Below are 15,166 nucleotides of genomic sequence, written 5' to 3'. Positions count from 1 at the left end.
GAAATGGCCCCAAATAAAACTGTAGTTTATAATTTGTCATTTTTACCATGTATGATTATTATATCCTATGCTCTTGGATTAAATAACACATGACTAACATGTCTTATGTTTCTTTTCCACTCTAAACCACCCTCAAAAGGAACAAACAAATCCCCCAAACTGAATAAGTTTTTCTGTACTTATGAGGTCCTCAGCCACGAACTGGTGGTTTATCATTCATGATGGCAATAAATTTCCCCAGACAGACTATCGATTTTGTCTCTACCATATTCTTTTTTTTTTTTAATTTTTTTTTTAGCGTTTATTTATTTTTGAGACAGAGAGAGACACAGCATGAGCAGGGGAGAGGCAGAGAGAGAGGGAGACACAGAATCTGAAACAGGCTCCAGGCTCTGAGCTGTCAGCACAGAGCCTGACGCGCGGCTCGAACTCACGGGACCATGAGATCATGACCTGAGCCGAAGTCGGACGTTTAACCGACCGAGCCACCCAGGCGCCCCTGTCTCTACCATATTCAATGAACAAAGAATTTCATTTTACACTTGATAATATTGGCCATGTGCTCTTCTGTGAAAGAGATGGTGTTTGAGGTGTGTTCAAACATTTTCATAAATTAAAACTTGCCGAGTGCACAGTCTAAGTAACAGGCACTATAGTCCTAAGCCCAGTTATGGAGGAACCAGGTCTGTTCCTTCCTGCTTCAAACTTATTTCATTCCAAAAATTGGCTGTTAAAACCAGAAAAATTGGGGGCGTCTAGGTGAGTCAGTTGGTTGAGCATCCAACTCTTAATTTCAGCTCAGGTCATGATCCCAGGGTCATGGGATCAAGTCCTGAGTTGGACTCGGTGCTGAGCGTGGAGCCAGCTTAAGATTCTGTCTCTCTCACTCTGCACCTTTCCCCCACTTATGCTCTCTTTTTCTCTCTCAAATTCAAAGAAAAAAATTGTTAAAGGGAAAAAATAATTAAAATTATAATGTTTTTAAAGTATGTTTTATGCTTATTTATATTTTTGAGAGAGAAAGATGGAGCACAAATGGGGGAGGGGCAGACAGAGAGGGAGACACAGGATCCAAAGCAGGCTCCAGGCTCTGAGCTGTCGGCACAGAGCCTGATGCGGGGCTCGAATTCATGGAATGCGAGATGATGACCTGAGCTAAAGATGGACGCTCAACCGACTGAGCCACCCAGGCACCCCTAAAATTATAATTAAAAAATTAATTTATATACCTTAAATATTCTTGCTTCTAAATGTGCTGAGAACTTGGTATTTATTTATCCATTATTTTTTTCATTTTGTGCATGTTTGCTATATGGTAAAGTACTTCAATAACTAAATCCAAAAGAATGAAGTCTTACTTAACACAGTATTATAGTGATTATTTGAGGAAAAAACTAGTAAATATTTACTTCTATGAATCATTAAGTTAGATTCTTTCTACTTGATTCCTTATCAGTCTAATATGCTATTTACTTGAGAAATGATAGCCATTCTCATCAGTCAGCTAGAATTGAAAACTGGGGTTTGGAGGGTTTAGCCAAGTGTTACATTTTGTCGATGCTTGCTTTTTCATATCCCTTATTATAATATTAATATTTAAACAAGAACAATAGTATTCAACATACGACTATAATATTCCCTATATATGTTTATGCTGGAGTCCATGAAAACATAATCTAATACAGTATCTGTATGGGGATTGGATTTTATAATTTTGTTGTGAAATTTTAATTCATTATTGGCCAGAGCATTTCCAAGATGTTAATATTGAAGCTTTTTTTAACCATGATACCAGTGCCCTAACCAGCTTATCAGGGTGACTGAGAGTTAAAGATAGTGCATATAGGGGCGCCTGGGTGGCTTAGTGGGTTAAGCGCCGACTTCCACTCAGGTCATGATCTCCGGGTTCATGAGTTAGAGCCCCACGTCGGGCTCTGTGCTGACGGCTCAGAGCCTGGAGCCTGCTTCAGATTCTGTGTCTCCTTCTCTCTCTGCCCCTCCCTCGTTGGCACTCTGTCTGTCTCTCTCTCTCTCTCTTTCTCAAAAATAAAATAAACATTAAAAAAAAGAAAGTGCATATACGTAGCTGTTTCTTCACCCACACCTCCAATCCAACCATACTAGAGAGATGGCCATCATTCTGTTGCTAGACTAGTTTTCTGCTCCACTTCATTTTCCTAGTATGTTGCATGCAAACCCTTGCAGATGCCTTCGGTATTTACTCCATCTCTTATTATATTGCACAAGCTTCAGTGTCCTAATACAAAAAGATCCCTGTACCTCCTGCTCCTGTAACTGTTGCTATGGCAGCTCTGGTTTTCTGAGCTACACGGACTCACGTTTCTTTGCACGGTACTGTGCGTGATATTGCTGTATTGAATTCCAGTTTGTTTTCTTTCTTTGTTGAATTCAACTACTGCTACATCTAAACTTTCTTCTTTTCGTTTTAGTTTTCTTTCTGAATTTGGCAACTATTTTCAAGATTGAGCTTTTGTATTTTTGTTTTTTTGTTTTCTTCAGTTTTATTGAAGGACATACACTTATAAAAATCTAATAATACGCAAAAATAAAAGAATATAACAGTTAACCTAATTCACATTGGTCACACAGGAATAACAAATTTTAACATCAGGTCTTCTCATGTATATGCATATATTAATATATTAATAATAATAACAGTAATAACTATTAATTCTCCTCACATGTATGCATATATACAAAAGTGAAGACCCAATGAGATAATAAAATGTGATATATAGGCAGCAAAAATAATTTTATAAAAATTCAGTTCAAAAAAATTCTCTCTCTGCTCTTCCCCCGCTCACATTCTCTGTCTCTCAAAAATGAATAAATATTAAAAAATAAAACCACAGAGCTAATAAATGGACCACTGCCACTTATTTCAAAAAGTTTGGAGTCTAGTCTCAATACCCACATGATCTTCACTCCTTTTACTAAATGTGATTATTCCAAGGTCTACCCACTAATAGTGAGAATTGTTCATATATTTGAACATATTGTTTCAGAACCATTATGATTAATGTGTCACTATTTTCTACATTTATGTAATATGTGAGAAACCTGATGTTTACTCAGCTTCTGGGTTCCAAGCAGGGAAAAAAAAAGCCTTTCAGTTTTGATTAGTCAACTAGAGTCAGCTTAAACAGAACATCTACTCAGGGGGCATTTTTTAATGTACCATCTTCAAATGATTTAATGTGTTTTCCATGATTATCTTTGACACTTTGGATAATTAACAAACACATTTATAATTTTTGAAATGGCTAGGATACTCTTCTTCCTAGATGATGAGAAAATTTGACTTAAAATTATGACTGTCATCTGACTGGTTAGTGACCAGGAAGTCATCTACTAGCCACCATTCAAAAGGAGGAAAAAATCCACCAAAATATTTCTTCAGATATTTAATTGACCAAGATTATATAAAATCTTATTTTTACTTATAAATGTAACATATTTGGAAGCTTTATTAGCCCCTTCACATAATTAAGATATTGTTTTTTAGAAAAGTATAATATATATGATTATTATTATATATTATCTTGCTATTATCTTAGTGTATGTAAGATTATTATCTTATATATAGTATATATAGAGATAATATATAAGAGATTAATCATATATATGATTTTGGTGGTGAATAGTAATGGTTAGCCTAATCAATATAATGATAATAGTCTTGCCCTTCTGTGAAAATGACACTAAGGATATTCATGTAACTTGTGCTCATCCTCTTGTCCACAATTTTGTCTGTCTGCATATAATCAGGAAACTGACCTGTGTATTCTCTATTCTGTTTCTTGCATATGTCTCTGGCATGTAGTAAGAATTCAATAAACACTACTGACTGAATGTATTAATTCTAGAGCCAAAGGTTTTTAAGAAGTATATATTTATGTCCCTTCCATATTTGTAGAATTTTCCCTGATGATTATTTTTTAAAGAATAATATTTTCATGTGGTTCAAAATGTTAAAAAGAATAAATATTATGAAATTATGTCTTTCTTATCCCTGCCTCTAAGATTTCCAATTGCCCTCCCTAGACTCAACCAATGGTATTAGTTCTTTATATACGTGTTAAAAAATACTTTTTCATACAAACCTGGTGGCATATTCCATATGTCCACATGACTAGTTACAGAAAATAGAATCTAGCTAGTTAGCTTAAAGAGAAAGATCCTTACTAAAGTATATAAATAATTCACAGAAATATTGGGATGTCTGAAGAAGAGACTTGAGGTTGAAATTCCGAGGATACTCTGAAAGCCATACCTTTTCTAGAACCAGAACTGTAAGAGAAAGTTCTAGCATTTATCCATGATTTATACAACAGCCACAGTGCCTGTGCCTGGATTCACATTACAACATGAATGCCTTACATTCTGCCACTCCTCTCACTCTTCCTAGGAAATCTCAAGCTATCTTCATATTTCAAAAGATTATTTTTTTTCTCTGTATGGATTGGTTCTTAACAAAGGTCTATATGATTACATCTCATTGATAAGGTGAGATATTTGGAACTCTAGCTCTTTAGGTATCAAGAAAACACATTTTTCTTAGATTTATATATATTTTGTCTTGGTTGTTATTTTTTTCCCTTTTCATTTAATGATAAATCTTGAAACTTATTTTATATAGCATATAAAGATAGTATCACTCCTTTTACTGGATATACAGTCATCCATAATATGGCCTTACTGTGGTTTATTTAATCTGCTTTAGTCGGTGGACAGTTGTGTCATTTCTGATATTTGCAATTATAACCAAAGCTTAATTCAATAACTTTTTATCTACATTACTTTTATTTTTCGCTTGCTTTTGAGAATGCCTTTGAATAAAATGCTAAAAGTGGCATTCCAAACACAAGCTCGTATGTACCTATGCATCTTCAACTCAGTAGTTCAGAGAAATTAATATTCTGTGGAATGAATCTTTGATTAGTGGGAGAAGAAAGCCAGCAGAGAAAATCTTCTCTCTCCTATTCCTGCATGTGTGATCTGAGAATCATGTGTTTACATGGTCTTCTGCAAGATGGTCTCAAGAGATAGAGCAGTTTGCTTGATGTCAGGTGGTTGCTGGTCTGCTAGCTCATCTGGTGTTGGCTCTTTCTCAGTTCTCAGTCTGATTTCCCTTTAACCTGACTTGTTGCTTGGCATTGCACTCTTTAAGAAAGCACATAAGCTTTCGCCTCATGTTCTTTTGGGGGAACCCAGTATAAGCAAGGAGACATAGAATAAACAAAATATATGAATAAAAGACTTACTGTGTTAGATGATATAAGTATAATGGGGGGTGGGGAACAGGGTAGGGAGAGAGCTGAATCTCGCAGGTAAACATTACTGCAATGCAATAAATGTCATAGTTTGTTGTCCAGATGCCTCCTTCTGGACTGAATAGTTATTCTCCCAGACAACGGAAGTGTTGACAATTGTTGGGTTTCACCTAAATCTGTTTGAGTATTACCCTTGGTTGAAGTGTGCCATCTTCCACGGTTACACTTCTTTTCCCAGAGTGCGTGTATCCAGTAAATGGAAAATGTGGGATATAAGAGCTTGGCTACCTTGGCTCAGTTGTGGACAATTTCAAAAGACCATCCCAGCTTCAGAGCTTCCTGTGGTATGTCCCAACACCTTTTTTTGGAACTACTTTATAGTTTAACTCATCCCTTTGTCCAATCCTGTTGTGTTCACTTTTTAATAGGTATTGCTCCTATGGGCACTCCTAATACATATCTTGCACATTAATCTCTGTCTCAGATTCTGTTTACCAAGAAACCCTACATAAGATACTATGCAGTGATTTGCTAGAACTCTGAAATTCAGATGACTTCCATACGGTGTGGTCCAGTTTATTGCCCCAAGTGCTCTCTAATCCTGCCTTGGTCGTGCCAGGTCTTCCCCCAAAATACCCAACTTCTCTTACTCACTAGAGGTCCTAAAACTCTGACAGGGCATAAATTAGTAAAATATGCACAGTTGCAAACCAAGATTTGACTATAAGTTTTGACTTTCAAATTCTAAATTCTTTGTAATGTATTTAGATGGCGGCATCTCCATTGCCACACTCATCCATGATTATGTGTAAATGACAACATAAACCAGTGAGAAGGCACATTCTCTTATATCTCTAGTTTTCAGAATGAGAAGAAAAAATATTTTATAAAGACTGCTGTTGAAACAAAGTATTTTTTACTGAGACAGCAGATATATGAGTGAAATATATGGATGAATGGATAGATAGTAGTTATATATATGCATACAAACATAATTGTTGTAATTTTGATTAAGAACAGATCTCATCAATTAAAATAACTAAACATTGTTGGTTGATTATCTATGGGAAAGTATGGTATAAAGATGCCACATTAAAAAGTTGGAATACGAAAACAACCCATGACATAATAATAATCTTTTAAATAATAGCAAATTTTTAGTTGTTATAATTTAAGTAGTCAATACTACATAGCAATCATTTCTTGATTTTAATAATTCATATGTATTAAAATAGACATTATTTAAAGAAACACTAACAGAAGAGTAAGTAGCTATGGACTTCACCCCCTTTAAACATATGAAGCCACTTCTAAATTTCATTTCTGTTAATATTACTAATTTACTCGATATAGAAGCCTGTCTTTAAGAGCAGGTTTTTCGAATTTTAGTTTTAAAATTAAAATTAGAGAATGATCCTTTATTAAAATGATGGTGATAAGACATTTTAAACATTAATACAGTAAAATAAAAAGTTGCCAATGCTATGTATGGACTATTATTTTTGTTGCTGATATTTACTCTTTTTCAAATCCCAGAAATTTAGGCATTTGGTCTGACAAGATTTTGCTTCTTTTTTCAGAAGCAAAGCCAACATCAAAGAGTATAATACTACTGACAAGAGATCAATTATTGAAGGTTTCTTCATTTATAGCTATACAACTTAGCTTTTAAGATATTTAGGATATATAAAGGACAAGATGTGTAAATTGATGTAAATATAAAATGCTATGCACTTGCAGTATTCTCCACTGTATTACAGCTCTAATTTCAAATTCACCGATTTTAGAGTGAGTGTTCTTAGCATTGATGTCACTGATGATTTTAGGTTAAGAGAGCGCTATATTTGTGGAATGATAAACACAAATGGGAAGAGAAACGTTCCAGTCAGCAAGCAGTGCAGCAGGGTGGTTATCGTGTCCTTGTAATCTTGATAGCATCTTCCAGGAGACTTCTGGTGTTAAACTCCTCTGGAATCAGCTTTCACCTGTGGGGCCTGGCAACAGATTGTGCCAAAGTCTGACAAGGCTCCCTGGAGGCCGTGCTGCTCCCGGTCACCATATGGCCTGAAAGGCTTTTCACATGTTACAGTATTCTCCGGTCAGGTCTTCTGGCTAATCTTCAGAGTACATTCTTAATCTCATGAACCTAATTATCTGTAAAGAACAGTTTAAGGGGTGCTCCTTAGGCTTACTCATACTAGTCCCTGCACTTTTATTATCAGAGGGCATATATAACTCTCATCATCCAGTGATTACATTTTGGCTTTGAAAGTGTATTCCAAGAAGGATTGAAAGGATTATTCATTTCCATGGTGATCTGTGTGTCCATTATTGATCATAAACACCAATTTCAATGCCTCATTCACATTTTCAGAATACCTCAGCTTTCACATACTTGTTAAATGTTCATGTTTCACCTAGAAGCCATAGGGAAATGCTGAATTCCTACTAGAGACCAATCTCAAACAAGTGCTTTTAGGATTTCTATAAAAAGAATTTGCTCTCATGTTGTATATCAGAAGCATATAAATGGGAGATGTGTTCTTGATCATATTTTAATCTCTTCACAACTCTGCTCTGATTACCTTTTTTGTTTGTTTGTTTTTTTAAACAACAAGCATAGGCTCTGAGGTGATTGTCCTTTTACAATGTTCATACCTGATGCTGTGATTACAGTTTAGCCATCATGAACTATGTTATGTGAATCAAGAGGGACTGAGTTAACACAACACCAAGTTCCTTTATCAAGAAGGGTATGTTCCTCCCCATATCATGGATAGTCACATTCCAAGCAACAACACAATGACAAGTGACCCTATTCCTTAACACGCAAATGTTCAAATAGTAAACAGATAAAAAATAAAAATCTCTCATTATGAAATGCTTAATTTAAGTTTATGGAAAGGTAATATGCAGTTAAACTTGCAACAGTCTATTACTCTAACAGATATGCACACAGTATACTATTTCCACTAAATTTTGATCACTAAAAATAGGTTCTTATTCTTGTGATGATATATTGGACCGAGGCAATAATTTAAGTCAAAATACATCTCCCCCCCCCCCAAAAAAAAAATCAGGTAAAATGTTTAATCAGGTGAAATGTCAAATAACAAATAGTTCTAGTAAGCTAAATGCCTGCAGTAGCCTTCTCATTGAATTAAATAATTAGTATTACTATTATTATTTGCATGTAGTAACCTATCAAGGAATAGCACTTTTAGAAAATGTTATATAAAAAATTAAATATTCAACTATTTGGGCTAAGAAATATGCTTGAAGAAAATGCATAGTAATAAATCAGTTAGTGTAACAAGTAAACTTTCAAAGTATTATCCTAATAGCTGGACAACCACAAGCAGAAGAGTTAGAGATACGATTGGGTGGAATACAGAATTCAGACAGGAGAGCAGTTGGTAACACTTCTGGGACTAAATCACTCCAGACATCACTAGCCTCATTGTCCCACCTCTACTCCTTTAAATGAACCTTTAATAGGTTCATTTGGTAATGCGCTGGAAGGGGAGAAAAGTCCTGAACTCCAGCTGCACTGCTCATTCACCTGTGCAAACAACTTGAACTTGACTTCTCTCCAAATGGTTTCCTAGTAATCTTCCCAATGTACAGCTGCTATATATAAAACATGAATTACAGTAGAGAAGGTCCTGCTGTGTTGTGAATCACAGTGTACTCGACCACACTTTAGCAGGTTGTGGATGAAAAGAATAAAATGTCTGCAAATGCCTTGTTCTGTCCCCTTTTCCAGCTGGTAAAGGCAACGCATGGCAGCTTCCTGGATGCTTTATTCTGTATCCAGCTGTATTAGATAGGACCTGTTCCATTCCCTTGCCATCCTTTAGTGTAAAAATAAATGGTAAAGAGCATCTTTCCTTTTTTGAGGCACTAGGGGCCAAATCAATTGCCTAATCAAGTGAAAACAAAACATCTGTGATGTATGAAAGGGAGGGTGGCTTTCTCTGGAGATTTTTATAAACTGATTAAGTCAGGGCACTGCTAATCCTCTATCCTGCACTTCAGATGTTCCATTGACAAGGAAGATCAGAATGAAAAGATAATGGTTATGTCACCAGCATGCAATAAACAACCTGTGAAGAGCCAGCAGAGGTTCAGAAATGTTCCCATTACAAATGTAAATGTGAACTTTAGCAATGGGGCTGAAGAACACTGTGAGAGATGCCTGCCTCTGTGTCAAGAAGATACAAAGGAGAGAAAAACAGAAAAAGGAGCTTATTCTAATAACATAAGACATCAATTCCCAAGTGCTTATCATATTAAGTTTAGGATATGTGAATTTGACATGATAACATCTGTTCTACTTAATCTTAGAGTTGTTTCGGACCTTAAATTAGATATTTTGAAAGTGCTTTTTACAATTCAAAGGAGTCCCACGCAAATGGTAGTTGTAAATTGGCAGAATCGTACATGAATGAAACCAAGTTCTAGAGAAAGTTTAAAAGTGAAGCTCTCGTTATACTAGCTCATAGGATCCAAGTTATGCATTAGAAGGAATCATGGAGTAAATCAGACATTAGGGTTTGGGTTCATACCCAAACATACCCATACATGCCTGTTTATCTATAGACCTAAGTACTTAATGCTCTGTACACAAATTCTTCAGGTAGCAAAATTCCTTTAAATGTTACTTCCATAATAGAAGTTACTTCTACCTTTTAGTTCTACATACCAGATAAATATGAAAGATGTTAAGTTTTTAGAAAAAAATAAACTTGCAGCAAGCAAGAAAATATCATAAGAATAAGGTGGCATTATTATTAAAAGGTCAATTGAAATGATTACATACATTCTGGCAAAGGGATAATTAAAAGTAAGTGCATTTTATTTTTATCCTGTGCTAATTTATAATCTTTTCTGGTCATTCAATATTGAAAGCAATAGGAAAACTAGAATTGCTAACATACTAAGAATAAATACATATGATGGAAAATGATAAATTTTGAGAATTACAATAGCTATTTCGCTCAGGTAAAAAATGATTTATCAGAGGGGACACAAAGATTAATAAGTTATTTTTCCTGTGCTTGGGAACTTTACAACCATGTAAGAAAGAAACATAAGTAAATATGTAATAATGATACAATGCTAAAAGTGCTCTGACAGCTGGGAACATATAGGGTGCTATGGGAGGATAAAGGAGAAACAAAATACCCAATTTGGGAGCAGAAAGACAGGAAAGGAGGAAATGATGTTTGGTGTTAGTTTTTAATATGAAAGAAAATTACTGAGCAAAGAAGGTGGGGAGACATTTCAGACAGAGAAAGTAGCATGTGTGAAAACTTAGATGCGTGAGATGTCATTACTCCTTTAGTAGTTCAGGGTGATTGGCTCCCAGGGAGTGAAGAGGGACCTCAGAGAAAATAAGGATAGATAACATAAGTAAGGGTCAGATCTGAAGAATTGTGTTTATTTGCTGTGGAATTTGGACTTCTGCTTAAGGATTTAGGTATCACATAGTGGTAAGCATATAGTACATACTTTAAAAGATTTGTTGCATGAATTCATGAAAAGTTCTTGGTGATATTTGGTCAGATGTGCATTTTAGAAAGGTCAGTCTTAGCAGTATGGAGACTGGATTAGATAGCTGATGTTCTGGGCAACAGGACCAGTTAGGAATCTGTTGCATGAAATGGCCAAGAATGATGAGGACTTGAACCAAAGAGGAGGCCATGGAGTTGAAGTGTAGTCACTATTTTAACCTGTATGGGAGGTAGAATCAATAGTGTCTGAAGGCAGATTACATTGGAGAGTTCAGGGTTCAGTGCTGTTTTGAAATACAACACGCGTGTGTGTGCACGTGCGCGTGCACGCGCGCGCGCGCACACACACACACACACACACACACACTTATTCTAGATAGATGTAACTTCTCTAGACTGGCAAACAAGAGACGGCCTTGTCAAAAAGGTAGGGTGTGCTTTCCTTCTGCTTGATGGCGCACAGACACACAAGGCAAAAACTTGGAGAGCAGAGTGTAAACTAGGTTTCGACCCCAATTTGTCATCTCAACCGGACACCTTTGTGCAGTGCACAAACAGTACCATCTTATATGGGAGCCTCAGTGGGATGATTCTCAGATTTCTGACGTGAATTATCTTCATCACTAGGATGCAATTTACTGAAGGAAGAAAGTCATCTGGAAGAGCAAATTTTGGGAAAAGAATGATGTTTGCTTGAAACTTCTTGAATTTGGTGTGTCTGAGTACATGCAAATGAAGATCTCTAGATTTCCATTTAAAATATGGGTTTGCAATTTAGGAAATTGACTTGAAACTGTGAATTTATTAACGGAAGAGAGTTACTTGGATGAGGTGGTTCCAAATTTTCTCTTTAGGACTATCTTTGGATGACAATGTGATTGGAAGTAGAGAGAATGAGCATTTAGAGATTGTGGTGATTAGAATGATCAAAACCGAAAATGAGGCAGTAAGTACCATAATCTGGTGTTAAGGAAGGTCAAGGTCAAAAGGGTTTTAGAGGATTTGCCACCTAAGAAGTAATTGTCACCTGCCTAGGCCGAAAAAAAAAGTGTGATGTTAGAAGCAGTAGGTATGCTGGAGTGGGTTTATTTTGTTTTGTGTGTGTTCAGAATAATCTGTATCCTGAAAATCCATTTTCTTCATTGCTTTGCATTAGCAATGTGTATTAAAGCATTATGTATCATTTTTTTCAATGTTTATTTATCCTTGAGAGGGAGAGACAGAGCACAAGGGGAGGAGGGGCAGAGAGAGAGGGAGACACAGAATCCGAAGCAGGCTCAAGGCTCTGAGCTGTCAGCACAGAGCCCGACATGGGGCTCGAACCCACAAACCGTGAGAACATTACCTGAGCCGAAGTCAGACACCCAACCAACTGAGCCACCCAGGCACCCCTGAAGCATTATATATTAAAACAACAGTAGTGTGCTTTTATTAGAACTTTCTCTTCAGGTTTGCCTTCTATGTATTTCAGTAACAGCCACATGATAGAAAATGGTCTTCCATTTTGGAAAAAGCAGCAATAAAATCACAAAATAATGGGATATTTGATATTAAATGTATCTTCATAAATTTATACATTCATTAATCTATTCTATTCTACTTATCTATGTATTTATGTGACTTAGGAAGCAAACAAGTGTGTAAGGATCGAGTGATAGACAGGCTTCAAGATGGCTTTCAATGAAACCCACTTCTTGATATTCACATCCTTTTGCAGTCCCTTCCCACATTGTGCCAGAGTGATCTGTGTGACCAATAGGATGTGTCAGAATTGTGAAACGTCACTTGTGAAATTAGGTTATGAAAGACTGTGGCTTCCATTCTGGTATCCTCTCTTTCTTGGATTACTCCTTCTGGGAGATGCTACCTACCATGTCATGAGCAGCCCTGTGATGAGGAACTGAGGATTGCCAACAACCTCTGCTTAGCAGTGGGTCCCTCTTCCCTCGTTGAGCTTCTGTATGGTTGCAGTCAGGGCTAACAGCTTTGCCACAACATCTCATGAGACCTTGACACAGAACTACCCAACAGACTGCTTCCAAATCCTTGAACTTCAGAAATTATGTAAAATTACATATATGTGTTATTTTAGCTATAAAGTTTTGGAGTCATTTGTATATAGCATTAGATATTTAATACATATTTGGATCATCTCAATTTTGATATGTTTATAAATTCCTTTCTTCAAGGAATATAATCTAGATAATCATATAACCTGGATATTTTGTATATAATTATTTTTTACTCAATGTATGCTTTAAGACTAAAGTAAATTTCTTTCTTTTTTTTCCTGAGAAATCTAAGGTTTAGATAATCCAGTTAGGGACTCAAGTTAGTTAGCCTTCAGCATCTTACTTTTTTAGGGTGGCTTATTGGTGGTAGTGCTTTAACACTGATCTAGAAGTTAGATGCTAAAGCGTCTCTTTCTCCACATTGTGTGTACATGACATTCTTCCTGATATTCTTCTCTCCAGGTTTGCGAATGGCACTGTACCTCCAGAGAAGCTGTGGGGCTAAGAAGAGTGGAGGCAGAGTAGAAGGGAATTCCCTCCACACTCTTTCCCTTTCCACTTACCCCTTTTTCTAGACTTTCTTTCATTTTCCCTTCTTTCCCCCCTTTCCCTCCCTCCTGCCATTCTTGGCCTCTTGTTTCTCCCCTCAAATTAAATGATATTTTTGGAGTGAAGGCAGGAGAGCACCCCTGCTGTTTGTGCACCTTTCAGGTGATTAATGAAAATACCATGACAAGACGCCAAGTGTGCCCCCCTTGGCCTTTTTAGTGAAGGCAGCCACTCTCACAGGGAACCAGAGACTCCTGGAGACATTTTAACCTCTGGGTGGTAAAATAAACAAACAAACAAATCTTTATATGGGTGCCTGTATATAATATAGATAGAGATATATATACACAGACATGCAAGCATACTCAGACACATGGATTTCTATAGCTTTCCAAATACTTTTCATAAAAATATAAAAATATGCAAAAATTACATGACTTGATGTATAGATGGAGTTGAATTTATAGGACAGTATGGGCTACCTAAAGTTCTTATCAAGCTAATTGTATTTTGCCAAAAAAAAATTCTTTCTGACTGGTGACTTGGGTTAAGTACAGTTTTTAAATGCTAGGTTCAAATCCATGCAAGTGTATCATGTGCAGAGTAATTCTCAATTGTTATAAAAATTATGTCCATTATGCTACTTGCTGGGATTCCAGTAATCATCTAAATTCCATAAAACTTAAATTTTCAAATTATCCTCAGTAATTTAAATGTGTTATTAGGCCTTTCATGAAGCATTTTTCTTCTCTGAAGAAAACAAGCTAAGTTTCTCAAAAGCACTGCAGGATAAGTTATAAGTGACTTTCACTTGTAATTTGCAGATGCTGTAATAGGAATTTTCCTTTTACCACCATCTAGGTTCAACTGTTTTGCATTCTAATTTGCAAGTAAAAAGTTTGAAACTTGGTACAGAAGTTTTTGAGGACTTTAAGAGACTTAAGGTATATTTTTTCAAAAGAGTCAGAAATTGGGCATGAAAATGAGGATGCGATTTCTGATAAAAAGGGGGAAGAATATATAGAAAGGGATGAGGGAGTATAAATATCTTTTATTTGACATCTTACTTTTTAGAAGCAGAAAATTACATCCTTAGGGGTTTGCCTGTGTCCTATAACACAAACACGTTTTAGGCTCTATTTTAACTCATTTTTGTACAGTAAATGAGAAATGTCAATAGATACCCTATGGAGGGAAAAAAAGATTCAGATTTCTGCCTCTTGTGATGTTGATGATTCAGATGTGACATTTGAGACGGTGAGCATCATAGTGTTATCAAGAAGATGATATAAGGCTGGAGATGTCGTCATCTCAATAAGACATACACCAACATGGCATCAGTGCACCACCTTGGAGAAAACTGATTTTCTTCACAAGAGTCACAGAGATTCATAGAACAAAGTTGAATAAAAGAACACAGCTGCCACTTTGACTTGAGTCCTTATTGCCATGTAGGAATAGATTACTTACAGATCAGGTTAGTAATGTTTAACATTAACGGCTCTTCAATGAGCATGAGTATTAGTTTGATTGAATTGTTTACACTTCTCACACAATAATTCAGATTACCATAATAGATTAATGATCTCAAATGCCTGATAATTCAGTCAATGGTGAGTATTTCCTAAGAATGATAAATGTCACAATTGGAAGGGACTGTATATATTCTCAGGTCCAGTACCATCATTCAGGAGTGGAAACTAAATCTGAGATGTGAAATTAATACTATAAGAACACATGGCTAAGGAACTATTCATAGTGATCCTTCAGATCTGTCTTGTGCCACCTGCTGAGG

The sequence above is a fragment of the Panthera pardus genome, unplaced genomic scaffold (genome assembly GCF_024362965.1).
Source record: "Panthera pardus isolate Hobbes unplaced genomic scaffold, ASM2436296v1 HiC_scaffold_2, whole genome shotgun sequence".
Taxonomy (NCBI): Eukaryota; Metazoa; Chordata; class Mammalia; order Carnivora; family Felidae; genus Panthera; species Panthera pardus.
The sequence above is the reverse complement of the archived record's forward strand: the minus strand, read 5'-3'. Positions refer to the sequence as shown.